We start from the raw sequence: 17,833 nt of genomic DNA, 5'->3' as shown, positions 1-17,833 counted from the left end.
TATGATCACACTGGTAATAGAGCCGTTGTTGTATTACTTTGTGAGGCACAGCTGAGTGAGCATACATTTCAATCATTTTTTGTTCATTTCTTTTTTTTACTGGGCTGCTGGTGCCTGCAGGCTGAGGGTCCGCCTCAAATCAAATGAAATGTATTTATATAGCCCTTCGTACATCAGCTGTCAGATATATGTGTATAGGTGGCAGGGAAGTCAGGCGCAGGAGAGTCAAACGGAGTGTAAAATTGAGTCTTTTAATAAATGTCCAAGTAACATGCTCCATAACACTAAATAGAAAAATGAATATAAACAAATATGGGTACGAAGACCCGTCGCGCACCTATACAAAAAACACTACACTGACAATAAACAATCTCTGACAAAGACATGAGGGGAAACAGAAGGTTAAATACACAACATGTCACGCCCTGGTCTAAGTATTTTGTGTTTTTCTTCATGTATTGGGTCAGGCCAGGGTGTGGCATGGAGTTTTTGTATTGTGGTGTGTTTTGTCTTGGGGTTTTGGTGTGTATGTATTTGGGATTGTAGCTAGTGGGGTTATCTAGCAAAGTCTATGGCTGTCTGGAGTGGTTCTCAATCAGAGGCAGGTGCTTATCGTTGTCTCTGATTGGGAACCATATTTAGGCAGCCATATTCTTTGAGTTTGTCGTGAGTGTCTTGACGTCCTTATTCTGTGTTAGTTTGCACCAGTTTAGGCTGTTTCGGTTTTCATTACGTTTATTGTTTTGTAGAGTTTGTGTTTTGGATTCGTGTTACGTTGTGTGATTAAACATGGATCGTAATATACACGCTGCAGTTTGGTCCGACTCTCCTTCACCACATGAAAACCGTGACAGAATCACCCACCGTAAACGGACCAAGCAGCGTGTCGACAGGCAGGAGCAGCCCAAAGAGGAGCTGCGTATTAAGGATTTCTGGACATGGGAGGAAATCCTTGACGGGAGAAGACCCTGGGCTAAACCAGGGGAGTGTAGCCGCCCAAAGGTGCAGCAGGAGAAGAGGAAACAAGAGCAGCCCAAAGAGGAGTACAGTATGGACTATACTTCTTGGGAGGAGATAGACAGGTGGGCGGTCGACCCAGGGAGAGTGCCGGAGTCCGCCTGGGATTCGATGGAACAGTGCGCGGAATTTACAGGAGAATGAGTTTGGCGAAGCACGCACGACGGCGCGGACGGAAGGGCCAAACAGGAAGGATATAACCCCACCCACTTTGCCAAAGCACAGCCCCCACACCACTAGAGGGATAGCTTCAACCACCAACTTACCATCCTGAGACAAGGCCGAGTATAGCCCACAAAGATCTCCGCCACGGCACAACCCAACAACCCAAATTTTGAGTTACACTGGCCTACAATTAGCTGACTCAGCCCCTGTAATAGGGTTAGAGGCAGAGAATCCCAGTGGAAAGAGGGGGACCGGCCAGGCAGAGACAGCAAGAGTGGTTCGTTGTTCCAGAGCCTTTCCGTTCACCTTCACACTCCTGGGCCAGACTACACTCAATCATATGACCCACTGAAGAGATGAGTCTTCAGTAAAGACTTAAAGGTTGAGACCGAGTTTGCGTCTCTGACATGGGTAGGCAGACCGTTCCATAAAAATGGAGCTCTATAGGAGAAAGCCCTGCCTCCAGCTGTTTGCTTAGAAATTCTAGGGACAATTAGGAGGCCTGCGTCTTGTGACTGTAGCGTACGTGTAGGTATGTACGGCAGGGCCAAATCAGAGAGATAGGTAGGAGCAAGCCCATGTAATGCTTTGTAGGTTAGCAGTAAAACCTTGAAATCAGCCCTTGCCTTAACAGGAAGCCAGTGTAGGGAGGCTAGCACTGGAGTAATATGATAAAAAAAAACGTGGTTCTAGTCAGGATTCTAGCAGCCTCAACATCCCTCCACTCTCCCTTTCCTCCACTGACACTGACCAAAAATGGACACCGTCTTCCAACTGATAGGGAAACTCGAGTCGCACCGCATTATTGCTGCCTCATGCACAAATTCATGTTGTTACTCCTATGAACAGAGAAAGTTAAATATTCCTAAATATTAAAAAAGACCCAAGCCACTAATAATAACAACAATGCAAGAATATAGATACACTTTCCTATTCATTCATTACTGCTGCATTGTTTGTTGTAGCGCTGAGTGGTAATAGGAAGAACGAGGCATTTTATGGCTTATAAAAGTGTTGACTACAAAGTGTTGACAGTGCTGAGTAAGAACTTTAACATGAACTCACTCAAACTGCAGCTTTGCTGTATTCGTTGACAGTCTCTCTCTAGTCATGGTTTTAAACGTTGTGAAATCTCACAGTATTAACTTCGCTGTAAGCTTTATTTTATGCCTGCTACGTCACTTTAGACATGGTAATCTGAGACATCCGATTGGTCAGCAGTAGGCCTATAGTGCACCTGATTTGCTCTCTGGGTCTGCTGGGAAGGCAGAGTTTTTACCCTCAGACACATGAAATGGTTCAAAATGGCAACAGTTTGCCTACCCGGCACGCAGGGCAGCTGAATCGGGTGCACCCACCACCAACAGCCCGAGACTAATACAAGAAAAATGGAACACAAGGCATTATCTTTTCTTTTTTTTTACAGAAATGTTTGGCGTTCGACAAGGAATGCCTTGGTGACCACTACTCTATAAAGTTGAGTGAAGTTCACATTTAATTTTTTAAAATTTAACTAGGCAAGTCAGTTCTTATTCTTATTTACAATGACGGCCTACCAAAAGGTAAAATGCCTCCTGCAGGGGACAGGGGCTGGGATTAAAAATATAATAAATAAAGGACAAAGCACACATCACGACAAGAGAGACACCACAACACTACATAAAGAGAGACCTAGGACAACAACATAGCATGGCAGCAACACATAACAACACAGCATGGTAGCAACACAACATGACAACAATATGGTAGCAACACATGGTAGCAGCACAAAACATGGTACAAATATTGTTGGGCACAGACAACAGCACAAAGAGCAAGAAGGTAAAGACAAAAATACATCATGAGAAGCAGCTACAACTGTCAGTAAGAGTGTCCATGATTTGTGTCCTTGAATGAAGACATGGAGATAAAACTGTCATGTTTGAGGTTTTTTTGCAGCTCGTTCCAGTCGCTAGCTTCAGCGAACTGAAAAGAGGAGCGACACAGGGATGGATGTGTGCGCTTTGGGGACCTTTAACAGAATGTGACAGGCAGAACGCGTGGAGGATGAGGGCTGCAATAGGTATCTCAGATAGGGGGAAGTGAGGTCTAAGAGGGTTTTATAAATAAGCATCAACCAGTGGGTCTTGCGACGGGTATACAAAGATGACCAGTTTACAGAGGAGTATAGAGTGCAATGATGTGTCACATAAGGAGCATTGGTGGCAAATCTGATGGCCAAATGGTAAAGAACATCTAGCCGTTCGAGAGCACCCGTACCTGCCGATCTATAAATTACATCTCCGTAATCTAGCATGGGTAGGATGGTCATCTGAATCTTAGTTTGTCAGCTGGAGTGAAAGAGGAACGATTACGATAGAGGAAACCAAGTCTAGATTTAACCTTAGCCTGCAGCTTTGATATGTGCTGAGAGAACAACAGTGTATCATCTAGCCATACTCCCAAGTACTTGTATGAGGTGACTACCTCAAGCTCTAAACCCTCAGAGGTAATCATCACACCTGTGAGGAGAGGGGCATTCTTTTTACCAAACCACGTTACCTTTGTTTTGGAGGTGTTCAGAACAAGGTTAAGGGCAGAGAAAGCTTGATGGACACGAAGAAATCTTTGTTGTAGAGCATTTAACACAAACTCCAGGGAGGGGCAAGCTGAGTATAAGACTGTATCATCTGCATATAAATGGATGAGAGAGCTTCCTACTGCCTGATCTATGTTGTTGATGTAAATTGAGGAGAGCGTGGGGCCTAGGATCGAGCCTTGGTGACAGGCAGTGGCTGAGACAGCAGATGTTCTGACTTTATACACTGCACTCTTTGAGAGAGGTAGTTAGCAAACCAGGCCAAATACCCCTCAGAAACACCAATACTCCTTAGGGCTGCCCACAAGAATGGAATGGTCTACTGTACCAAAAGCGTGGCCAAGTCAATAAAAATAGCAGCACAACATTGGTTAGAATCAAGGGAAATGGTGACATCATTGAGGACCTTTAAGGTTGCAGTGACACATCCATAACCTGAGCGGAAACCAGATTGCATACTATAGACATTAAGAAAGCCAGTCAGTTAATTATTGACATGTTTTTCCAACACTTTTGATAAATAGGGCAAAATAGAAATTGGCATATAACAGTTAAGATGGGCTTGATCTCCCCATTTAAAAAAAGGACACACCGTGGCTGCCTCTCCCCAGTGAGTTTAGACAGGTTAAAAACATCAGAAATAGGCTTGGTGATGTTAGGGGCAGCAACCTTAAAGAAGAAAGGGTCTAAACCCAGACAGTTTTTTGGGGGTCAAGTTTATGGAGCTTCTTTAGCACCTCGGACTCAGTGACCCCCTGCAGGGAGACATTTTGTAGCGGAACAGGGGAAAAAGAGGGAGGAGCATCGGGGCTAGTCGCATTAGAAGGGGTGGGAGATTAGGAAATATTGGATGGGCAAGGAGGCATGGCTGAGTCAAATAGGAATCCTGACTAAATAAAGTGGTGATTAAAGAGCTCAGCCATGTGCTCCGTGTCAGTAACAACCACATCATCAACATTAAGGGACATGGGCAGCTGTGAGGAGAAGGGTTTATTCTCCAGGTCTTTAACCATTTTCCAGAACTTCTTAGGGTTAGACCCACAGAGAGAGAACTGCTCCTTACCCTCTCTAGGGTACCTGGAACGGTAGCGTCCCACCTGTCAACAGCCAGTGAAAGTGCAGGGCGCCAAATTCAAAACAACAGAAATACCATAATTAAAATTCCTCAAACATACATGTATTTTACACCATTTTAAAGATACACTTGTTGTAAATCCAGCCACAGTGTCCGATTTCAAAAAGGCTTTACGACGAAAGCAAACCAAACGATTATGTTAGGTCAGAGCCAAGTCACAGAAAAACACAGCCATTTTTCCAGCCAAAGAGAGGAGTCACAAAAAGCAGAAATATAGATAAAATTAATCACTAACCTTTGATGATCTTCATCAGATGACACTCATAGGACTTCATGTTACACAATACATGTTTGTTTTGTTCGGTAAAGTTCATATTTATATCCAAAAATCTGAGTTTACATTGGCGCGTTATGTTCAGTAGTTCCAAAACATACGGTGATTTTGCAGAGAGCCACATCAATTTACAGAAATACTCATAATGAACATTGATAAACGATACAAGTGTTTTTCACAGAATTAGAGATATACTTCTCCTTAATGCAACCGCGGTGTCAGATTTCAAAAGCAAACCATGCAATAATCTGAGTACGGCGCTCAGACGACAAATCAAGCCAAATTGATATCCGCCATGTTGGAGTCAACAGAAGTCAGAAATAGCATTATAAATATTCACTTACCTTTGATGATCTTCACCAGAATACACTCCTAGGAATCTCAGTTCCACAATAAATGTTTGTTATGTTCGATAATGTCCATAATTTATGTCCAAATTCCTCCTTTTTGTTAGCGCGATCAGCACAGTAATTCAACTTCATGACGCACGAGCAGATGAAAAGTCCAAAAGTTCCATTACAATCCGTAGAGACATGTCAAAAGATGTCTAGAATCAATCTTTAGGATGTTTGTAACATAAATCTTGAATAATGTTCCAACTGGAGAATTCCTTTGTCTTCAGAAATGCAATGGAACGCAGGTCGCTCTCACGTGAATGCGCGAGACTGAGCTCGTGGCTGCTGGCAGACCTCTGACTCATTCCCCTCTCCTTCGGCCCCACCTCACAGTAGAAGCATCAAACAACGTTCTAAAGACTGTTGACATCTAGTGGAAGCCTTAGGAAGTGCAACATGACCCCATAGACACTGTGTATTCAATAGGGCAAGAGTCAAAAAACTACAAACATCAGATTTCCCATTTCCTGGTTGGATTCTTTCTCAGGTTATGGGTTCTGTTATACTGGGTTCTGTTATACTCACAGACATCATTCAAACAGTTTTAGAAACTTCCGAGTGTTTTCTATCCAAATATAGCACATTCTAGCTTTTATGGCTGAGTAGCAAGCAGTTTAATTTGGGCACGCTTTTTATCCAAAATTCCCAATGCTGCCCCCTACCCTAGAGAAGTTAAAGTAACTAACTTTGGCCTTCCGGATAGATCACGGTTGAACCAGAGGCTGAGCCTGTTTCTAATTCTCAGATCGGTGTGGAAGAACTTGACTGGCCTGCACAAAGCCCTGACCTCAACCCCATCGAGCCCCTTTGGGATGAATTGGAATGCCGACTGCGAGCCAGGCCTAATCACTGCCCGACCTCACTAACGCTCGTGGCTGAATGGAAGCAAGTCCCCGTAGCAATGTTCCAACATCTAGTGGAAAGCCTTCCCAGAAGAGTGGAGGCTTTTATTGCAGTAAAGGGGCGACAAACTCCATATTAATGCCCATGATTTTGGAATGAGATGTTTGACGAGCCGGTGTCCACATACTTTTGGTCATGTAGTGGCTGAGGATAGAGATTAAAACTGTTGTGTTGAACAGTCATGCTGATTGGATAGAAATGAGAAAAGATGGCACGAGACAAAGCAACCAGGCGTAGTAGTGCCTGACTAACGTGATTCGCTTGGTGTATGACATGCTGACGCTAGGCCTATGATTTGAGCCCCACTAAAGAGTAACCAATTACCTGTCATGTAAATCTGATGAACTGCCGACTTTGAGCGTGAAAATCCCCCCAAAAGTACATGGATAGGAAGCATCCGTAGTAGTACCCGTACTAAGAGCCAACTATCTAACCCATAATGAGATCTGAGATCAGGCGCTATTGCGACGTGACCATAGGACCAACCATGTAAAGGCACTTGAATAAAAGTATTATTAAAACTGAGCACTACCCAATCCCTTGCAGGTGCCAGATGAACCTTGTACACTAGCAGTAAAGGAACCAGCGTGGTAAACCCATTCCTGGATATGATGTAGCCTGGAATCAGTTGTAAAGATGGCTGGATAGACACCAGTGCTGGGTCGTTGGTCATAGGAGCCGAGAAAGGGGCACGGGTGGAAGTGGTGGAGGAGCCACGGCGGCTTCATTGGAGTGAAGGAAGCAGGAACAGCCTGGTCAGAGGAGCCCATAACCTTGTATCTTGGAATATCCCTTTTGCTGGTGAAGCCGAATCTAGAGCCTTTTCTTCCCTCTGGGGGAAAACCTCTTCTCCCGCAAAGGGGATAACATCGTCTAGGAGTTGCAGAGATAAGCCGAGTACATCCGCAGCCAGAAGAGAGGAGCTCGTGGCTACTAGATGAATTAAAAATGCCATTCAGACCAGCCTTCCTGATTGAACTTTTGTAAACTACATTTCTAACATGTATTGACTCAGGGGGTGGAATACTTAACTAATCAAGGGATATTAGTGCTTTCTTTTTCATTCATCTCAAAAAATGAATTAGAATTGTTCTTCCACTTTAACATTTCAGAGCATTTTGTGTAGAGCATTGACAAAAAATTACAATGAAATCCATTTATCCCACTTTATAACACAATAAAATGTGAAGAAATACAATGGGGGGTGAACACATATTATACCCACTGCATGGTTCATAAAGCTTCCATCATTATTGCTTGTATGAAGTGAGATGGGTTGATGACTGTAAAATTAAGAAGAAATGGGTGTTGGTGAAAAGACGGGTTTGAGGCCTTGGATGCAGGACGTCCTGTTTGGCTTGAATGAATGGAAATCATGTCATCACTGGGGTAGTGGTGGGGAGAGGTCTAGAGCACAGGGAGAGGGGGGTGAAGAGTATGTGTGTGTATTGGGGGGAAGGGGGGCTATATGAGGGTCCCAGAGACTTTTCTTCTCTTCTTACTCATCCTCTCCTCTGTCTTATCTAAGCAACAAACAGGGTCATGACAAGGATTAGTATGCAGGACGTGTGGTTTTATAGCAGTGTGTATGCATCATTGTGTAGGGACAATAGGTGTGCATTTGCACATATCTGTACACACATACATATCTCAGTGTCTCTCTCACACATGCTCAGAAGCCTTACAATACAAATCTCCACAGCATCCAGTCTCTTCATTCTAGTCTCCAGCATGTAGACAGACAGACAGACAGACAGACAGACAGACAGACAGACAGACAGACAGACAGACAGACAGACAGACAGACAGACAGACAGACAGACAGACAGACAGACAGACAGACAGACAGACAGACAGACAGACAGACAGACAGACAGACAGACAGACAGACAGACAGACAGACAGACAGACAGACAGACAGAGACCAAGCAGCACATAATCATGTTGAACTACTGTATCAAGTATCTGGAAGCGTCAGTAAATGTTAAACTGTGCCCATTCTGCTGACTATGTTTGTGTCCTCAAATTCCTACATTACTGGTGAGGACAGCCCAACCGTCTTAGAGTTGGCCAGAGACTTTAAACACATCACTGATCCACAACTAAGGTAGAGAAGGGGAGGGTGGAGAGAGCAAGAGGGGGGTAGAGAGGGATTTTTTAATTCTATCAATGCTCTGTTTATCCATTCATGTTTTAAAGAGCAGGTAGATATCAGTGGTGGATCTAAGTGCCTGCAGCCACAGAAGAGACAGGAACAGACCAGGACCAAACTCTGTAAACACACTGGTGATGTCATCAATACTCAGAGACAGGGAGGGAGGTGTTCACTATAGTTCAGTAGCCAGGGAGAAATACCTGATGTCTCCCGGTGGAGAAAACACACACTGGTCGCACACACACCGCCCGCCTGCACACTTACACTGGCACAACCAACGCTTTCTACATAAACACACCCCAATCCTATTGTGAAGCCAGATAATAAACCAGAACCGGCAATGCTCCAGACCTAATTGTTTGCCAGCAACAATCATATTTACTGTATTGTATGCCCTTCTTTACCCCACCACTCTCTCTCTCTCAGCCCACATCAGGAAAGTTTGTTCATGTTTCTAAACCTCTTCAGACCATAGCATGGGCACAGTGACCCTTCTCTCTACTCTCTCCAGGGTCAGAGCTTCTGCCTTTTAGCCAAATCTGTCAGGTCCCCTTTGACGCACGTCCGCTTCCTGTACAAGTGAGATTTTTATTGTTCCAAGGGACCCAACTCCAGAATCTCACTACCACAGCCATTTCCTGCTTCCTCTTCGGCAGGAAGTGCTGCTTCGCTTCAGTTATTTTTTTGGTCTCAGCAATCGGCATACAAAACTTTGCTTGCGTCAGGCCAAGCCTTGATTTCAAAGAAAAAAAATATATTCCTTGAAAAGAAACATACACTCGCTCACACACGCACATTTTGTGTCTCACGGTGCTTGAACCTTTCCTGCCAATCACCCTTGGCAGAAAGTCCTGAGTGTGTGTTGGTGTGTGTGGTCAACTGCGAGCCCCAGCCATGGTGCTACAGCACATAGACTTTTTCGTCATCGCAGTAAAAACAGTATGTGTGCAGGTACAGTAGAGGCACATCGCTAGGCTACAACCCAAATCACTGGGCCCTTAACTAACCTCAGGAATAAAAACATACCTCACTTTAGCAAGTTTGGTATTTTCGTTTAAAATGCATACGTTATTATATTTCTCTGTTAGTTTTGTAACGTATCTGTAGACCAATATCACATTTTTACCAGCGAAAAGTTTAACCAAATGTTAACCTCTGAACAAATTTCATAACATAGTTAAAAGAAGCTTTGAAGTAAAAATGTTTAATAAATTCAGCATACAGTGCCTTCAGAAAGTATTCATACCCCTTAGCTTATTCTACATGTTGTTGTGCTACAGCCTGAATTCAAAATGGATTAAGTATATTTTTTTCTCCCACCCATCTACACTAGGGTTAAACACTTTCAGGGTAATTTTCAAATGCTGCATCCCAAGAATAAATACCCTTTCTCCCGGGTAACCCGGTATTTCGCTCCAAAACTGGAAGTGTTATTCAAAAGGCCTATTTATATGCTTTATAATGCTATGTCTGGATTTGATTAGAGCTTTGATTCAAGTCTGATGCTTCCTGAGACTGATGAACCATATATTAAATACATTTTATGAGCCCTACATTAAAAGGCATTTAATGAGCCCAAGCCCAAAAAAGACCAAATTATTATGCTGTTATGCAATACATATTCGATATAGGCTACTGCACATTACACATGACAGAAAAACATAAACCTCCATAGATGTAGCTACTGTAGCTATATGCTCTCTTGGGTAAATCAATTAAACTAGCTCCAGTAGGCTAATCCGTTTGAGTATGGACTGTATTGATGTATATATTGTATTACACTGGATTAGATGACTGGAATTACACACATTCAAACCATGATAAAGCAGGGAGAGAACATGCCATTCCGGTGCAGTATAGGCTAGTTACAAGTATAGGCTAGCAAATTTGATTTGAATTTTGAAATATAATAGAGCCTATTTGTATAATTGGTAGGCTGATGCATATACAGTGCATTTGGAAAGTATTCTGGCATTTTGTTACATTACAGCCTTATTCTAAAATGTATTAAATTGTCCTTTTTTATCATCAATCTACACACAATACCCCATAATGACGAAGCAAAAACAGATTTAGCTTTTTGCAAATTTACTTCAAATTAAAAAAACTGCAATATCACATTTACATAAGTATTCAGATCCTTTACACATTACTTTGTTAAAGCACCTTTGGCAGCGATTACAGCCTCGAGTCTTCTTGGGTATGACGCTACAAGCGTACATTGTCTTGGCTGTGTGCTTAGGGTCATTGTCCTGTTGGAAGGTGAACCTTCACTCAAGTCTGAGGGCCTGAGCGCTCTGGAGCAGGTTTTCATCAAGAATCTCTCAGTACTTTGCTCCGTTCATCTTTCCCTCGAGCCTGACTAGTCTCCCAGTCCCTGCGGCTGAATAACATCCCCACAGCATGATGCTGCCACCACCATGCTTCACAGTAGTGATGGTGCCAGGTTTCCTCCAGACATGACACTTGGCATTTAGGCCAAAGAGTTCAATCTTGGTTTTATCAGACCAGAGAATCCTGTTTCTCATAGTCTGAGAGTCCTTTAGGTGCCTTTTGGCAAACTCCAAGTGGGCTGTCATGTGCTTTACTGAGGAGTGGCTTCCGTCTGGCTGTTCCACCATAAAGGCATGATTGGTAGAGTGCTGCAGAGATGGTTGTCCTTCTGGAAGGTTCTCCCATCTCCACAGAAGAACTCTGGAGCTCTGCCAGAGTGACCATCAGGTTCTTGGTCACCTCCCTGACCAAGGTCCTTCTCACCCAATTGCTCAGTTTGGCCGGGCAGCCAGAGTCTTTGTGGTTTTTAAGAATTATGGAGGCCACTGTGTTCTTGGGGACCTTCAATGCTGCAGAAATGTTTGGGTATTAATAATGATATATTTAATATAAGTAGACATGCACTCATAATTGACTGTAGCGCATATAAAGAACCCTCAAGCCACCGGTGGCTGAAAACGCAATCATCACGGGATGAACTAGTGACGAATCTATGGCCAAGGGTGGTCCCTTTAAAAATCATTCCTTCCTCCCTTGCCCCTTGCCCTGCAAGTGTATACTTGTCAGACTTCATGATACATCATCAGAAGTGTCTACTTAATTTGAGGGCTGAGGGGATAGGGTGCGACTTTTAACTGTCTGGACTGCAGCCTCTGTCTTTATATAACTGTAGCATAAGCTATGCTGCAGCAAATGTAGGACTATTTGTCACAATAAAACAAAAGGTTACCATGATGAGATGATAGGTCTATATGAATTCACACCATGCTATTCATATAAATAATTTATAAGTTACCAGTTATTTATCCCGGGAAAAGGGAGTGGTTTTGGTTGGTAATTCCCGGTAAATCTTGGGAACCCTGTTCCCGCCTTTCAACCCTAATGTACACACAATATCCCATATTGACAAAGTGAAAACATGTTTTTAGATATGTTTGTAAATGTCTAGAAAATTACATTGAAAAATATAATTTACTAATTTATATAAGCATTCACACCCTTGAGTCAATACTTTGTAGAAGCACCTTTGGCAGTGATTACAGCTGTGAGTCTTTCTGGTTAAGTCTCTAAAAGCTTTCCACACCTGGATATTGCAACACTTCAAAACATTTCAAAATTCTTCAAGCTCTGTCAAATTGGTTGATCATTGTTAGATAACCATTTAAAGGTCATGCCATATATTTTCAAGTAGATTTAAGTCAAAACTATAACTTGGCCACTCAGGAACATTCAGTGTCTTTTTGATAAGCAACTCCAGTGTAGATTTGGCCTTGTGTTTTAGGTTATTTTCCTGCTGAAAGGTGAATTCATCTCCCAGTGTCTGGTGGAATCTCCCCAGTCCTTAACGATTACAAGCATATGCAGCCACCACCATGCTTGAAATTATGAAGAGTGGTACTCAGTAAGGTGTTGTATTGGATTTGCCATGAACATAGCACTTTTTTATAGTATTACTTTCGTGCCATGTTGCAAACAGGATGCATGTTTTGGAATATTTGTATTCGGTACAGGCTTCCTTCTTTTCACTCTGTCATTTAGGTTAGGATTGTGGAGTAACTGCAATGTCGTTGACCATCCTCACTTTTCTCATATCACAGCCATTAAACTCGGAAACTGTTTGAAAGTAATTATTGGCCTCATGGTGAAATCCCTGAGCGGTTTCCTTTCTCTCCGTCACCTTAGTTAGGAAGGATGCCTGTATCTTTGTAGTGACTGGGTTTATTGATCCATCATGCAAAGTGTAATTAATAACTGCACCATACTCAAATTGATATTCATTTAATATCTGCTTTTTAGGTGCCCAATAGGTGCCCTTCTTTGCGAGGCACTGGATAGCCTTCAAGGTCTTTGTGATTGAATCTATGTTTGAAATTCACTGCTCGATTGAGGGACCTTACAGATAATTGTAGGTATGGGGTACAGAGATGAGGCAGTCATTCAAAAAACATGTTAAAACGCTATTATTGCACACAGAGAGTCCAGCAAATGTTTACTTTTTAACTTAGGATTGCCGTAACAAAGGGGTTGAATATTTAATTACTCAAGACATTTCAGCTTTTCATTTTAAATAAATTTGTTAACTTCTAAAAACACATTTCCACTTTGACAAAATGGGCTATTCTATATAGGCCAGTGACACAACATTTAATCCACTTTAAATTCAGGCTGTAAGACAATTATTTATTTTTTAAATCAAGGAGTGTGAATACTTTCTGAAGGGACTGTAGATGGAGTCATTTTAATGCATGGGTTTTACAGTCCCGTCCTTAGAGAGCAGTGGCAGTCGGTGCCACAGTCGGTCATTCAAATTCCATTCACCCAGCTCCATGTAGCATCGATAGGTTTAGGCTACTACATAACACTCAAATTTTCCCTAAACCCATCATATAGTTGCTACAACCTAGCCACAAATTAAAAGTTTATAATGTAGGTGCACAGGGCGAGAGACAAATTGTAGTAATCAAGGTGACAGACAGTGACACATTCAATACCGCCTTGCACACTTTTACCTGCCTCTAGCTGATTTAGGGTGAAATCATTCATCCAAACAGTTGCAAACGAGAGTTTCTATTGGACAAATTTGGGTAGGTTGATCCCCGTTTTGTTCCATTTGCTTCCGTTTAAGAAACTATTCCAAGAGAATCGGCGGAATGAATACACACAGTTCACTTTCATAGTAGCCACATACAAACAGCATTATAACTTTGCTCGTTGTATAATTCTCTCACATTTACGCACTCTCCTCCTCTCACCTTTTCCTTTCGCTTGTGGACCTTTCCAAGCCAAACCTTCATACCATATCCGCTACACACTGCTTACATCGTTGTCACCATATTAGCTAACGTCATAGTCCACATAGCTACTAGAACTAACGTGTTAGTAAACCTGCCACAATCAAGCAGTACAGTGTACAGCAAGCAGCTTATCAGTTATACCGGCGGGCCCCAGTTGCAATAAATTAATACAACCGAAAGCTTACCTTGACTTGGAGGAGTGCCCGTGTTGGATAGCCTTAGCTAGCTAGCTAACATAAATAGCAATCCACTCTGTTTGAGGAGACCTAATTAGCTAGCTAAATGACAAGTGGAAGAAAAAAATACAACCAAATATATCTAGCTCTTTCTGCTGGTGCTGCTGCTAATTCTCCTTAATTTTTGAAGAAATTTGTACAAAATTGTTCAGCTATTGTCTTTCTCTCTCTTGGAGTCAACTACTCACCATATTTTATGCACTACAGTGCTAGCTAGCTGTAATTTATGCTTTCAGTACTAGATTACTTATCTGATACTTTGATAGGTTGGAGGACTGATAGGTTGGAGGACGTCCTCCGGAAGTTGTCATAATTACTGTGTGAGGGGGTGAGAACCATGAGCCTCCTAGGTTTTAAATTTAAGTCAATGTACCCAGAGGACAGAAGCTAGCTACCCCTGAGAGTGCTGTTGAGGCTATTGTAGAACTTTGTTGCAAAACAGTGTCAACTCCATTTTGTTGATCCCTGCCTATAGACAGAAACTAAAACAAGAGGCTCCCACGCTGAGGTCTGTCCAACGCTGGTCCGACCATGCTGACTCCACACTCCAAGACTGCTTCCATCACGTGGACTGGGATATGTTTCGTATTGCGTCAGATAACAATATTAACGAATACGCTGATTCGGTGTGCGAGTTCATTAGAACGTGCGTTGAAGATGTCGTTCCCATGGCAACGATTAAAACATTCCCTAACCAGAAACCGTGGATTGATCGCAGCATTCGTGTGAAACTGAAAGCGCGAACCACTGCTTTTAATCAGGGCAAGGTGTCTGGTAACATGACCGAATACAAACAGTGCAGCTATTCCCTCCGCAAGGCTATCAAACAAGCTAAGCGTCAGTACAGAGACAAAGTAGAATCTCAATTCAACGGCTCAGACACAAGAGGCATGTGGCAGGGTCTACAGTCAATCACGGACTACAAGAAGAAATCCAGCCCAGTCACGGACCAGGATGTCTTGCTCCCAGGCAGACTATATAACTTTTTTGCCCGCTTTGAGGACAATACAGTGCCACTGACACGGCCTGCAACGAAAACATGCGGTCTCTCCTTCACTGCAGCCGAGGTGAGTAAGACATTTAAACGTGTTAACCCTCGCAAGGCTGCAGGCCCAGACGGCATCCCCAGCCGCGCCCTCAGAGCATGCGCAGACCAGCTGGCCGGTGTGTTTACGGACATATTCAATCAATCCCTATACCAGTCTGCTGTTCCCAGAAAGCTAAGGTAACTGAGCTAAACGACTACCGCCCCGTAGCACTCACTTCCGTCATCATGAAGTGCTTTGAGAGACTATTCAAGGACCATATCACCTACACCCTACCTGACACCCTAGACCCACTCCAATTTGCTTACCGCCCAAATAGGTCCACAGACGATGCAATCTCAACCACACTGCACACTGCCCTAACCCATCTGGACAAGAGGAATACCTATGTGAGAATGCTGTTCATCGACTACAGCTCGGCATTCAACACCATAGTACCCTCCAAGCTCATCATCAAGCTCGAGACCCTGGGTCTCGACCCCGCCCTGTGCAACTGGGTACTGGACTTCCTGACGGGCCACCCCCAGGTGGTGAGGGTAGGCAACAACATCTCCCCCCCGCTGATCCTCAACACTGGGGCCCCACAAGGATGCGTTCTGAGCCCTCTCCTGTACTCCCTGTTCACCCACGACTGCGTGGCCACGCACGCCTCCAACTCAATCATCAAGTTTGCGGACGACACAACAGTGGTAGGCTTGATTACCAACAACGACGAGACGGCCTACAGGGAGGAGGTGAGGGCCCTCGGAGTGTGGTGTCAGGAAAATAACCTCACACTCAACGTCAACAAAACTAAGGAGATGATTGTGGACTTCAGGAAACAGCAGAGGGAACACCCCCCTATCCACATCGATGGAACAGTAGTGGAGAGGGTAGCAAGTTTTAAGTTCCTCGGCATACACATCACAGACAAACTGAATTGTTCCACTCACACAGACAGCATCGTGAAGAAGGCGAAGCAGCGCCTCTTCAACTTCAGGAGGCTGAAGAAATTTGGCTTGTCACCAAAAGCACTCACAAACTTCTACAGATGCACAATCGAGAGCATCCTGGCCGGCTGTATCAGCGCCTGGTACGGCAACTGCTCCGCCCTCAACCGTAAGGCTCTCCAGAGGGTAGTGAGGTCTGCACAACGCATCACCGGGGGCAAACTACCTGCCCTCCAGGACACCTACACCACCTGATGTTACAGGAAGGCCATAAATATCATCAAGGACATCAACCACCCGAGCCACTGCCTGTTCACCCCGCTATCATCCAGAAGGCGAGGTCAGTACAGGTGCATCAAAGCTGGGACCAAGAGACTGAAAAACAGCTTCTATCTCAAGGCCATCAGACCTTTAAACAGCCACCACTAACATTGAGTGGCTGCTGCCAACACACTGACACTGACACTGACTCAACTCCAGCCACTTTAATAATGGGAATTGATGGGAAATTATGTAAATATATCACTAGCCACTTTAAACAATGCTACCTTATATAATGTTACTTACCCTACATTATTAATCTCATATGCATATGTATATACTGTACTCTATATCATCGACTGCATCCTTATGTAATACATGTATCACTAGCCACTTTAACTATGCCACTTTGTTTACATACTCATCTCATATGTATATACTGTACTCGATACCATCTACTGTATCTTGCCTATGCTACTCTCTACCATCACTCATTCATATATCCTTATGTACATATTCTTTATCCCCTTACACTGTGTATAAGACAGTAGTCTTGGAATTGTTAGTTAGATTACTTGTTGGTTATTAATGCATTGTTGGAACTAGAAGCACAAGCATTTCGCTACACTCGCATTAACATCTGCTAACCATGTGTATGTGACAAATACAATTTGATTTGATTTGATTAGAATACACTGCATTTATATACTGCTTGCTCTCAAAGTGCAGGAAGTTAACAATCTGTGGCTTAGATTGAACTCAAAGTTGACACAAATGATAAACTAAGCAAAGCATTGCAACAAACTACTACAAATATGAAAGACTGCAACACACCGGCAAGTACAATAGCCTACACATGGAGAGGAACCTAAAGGCACATACAGTACCAACCAATACTACTCGCAGTGCTGCCTTGGCTGCAGTCTGCTGGTCCGCAGCTGCTCCCTTCTTCTTAGCAGCCACCGCCTTGGCATCAGTCAACAAGTTCAACTTCAACTTGAGAGTGGAGCATGCTTTATAGACTCAGCAAAAAAAGAAACGTCATCTCACTGTCAACTGCGTTTATTTTCAGCAATTAAGTACTGCAGTGCATCTCCTCCTCATGGACTGCACCAAATTTGCCAGTTCTTGCTGTGAGATGTTACCCCACTCTTCCACCAAGGCACCTGCAAGTTCCCGGACATTTCTGTGGGAAATGGCCCTAGCCCTCACCCTCTGATCCAACAGGTCCCAGACGTGATCAATGGGATTGAGATCCGGGCTGTTCGCTGGCCATGGCAGAACACTGACAAATCACACACAGAACCAGCAGTATGACTGGTGGCATTGTCATGCTGGAGGGTCATGTCAGGATGAGCCTGCAGGAAGGGTACCACGAGGGAGGAGGATGTCTTCCCTGTAACGCACAGCATTGAGATTGCCTGCAATGACAAGCTCAGTCCGCCTCCAAA

This window comes from Oncorhynchus gorbuscha, linkage group LG11 (genome assembly GCF_021184085.1).
Source record: "Oncorhynchus gorbuscha isolate QuinsamMale2020 ecotype Even-year linkage group LG11, OgorEven_v1.0, whole genome shotgun sequence".
Classification (NCBI taxonomy): Eukaryota; Metazoa; Chordata; class Actinopteri; order Salmoniformes; family Salmonidae; genus Oncorhynchus; species Oncorhynchus gorbuscha.
This window is presented reverse-complemented; position numbering follows the sequence as displayed.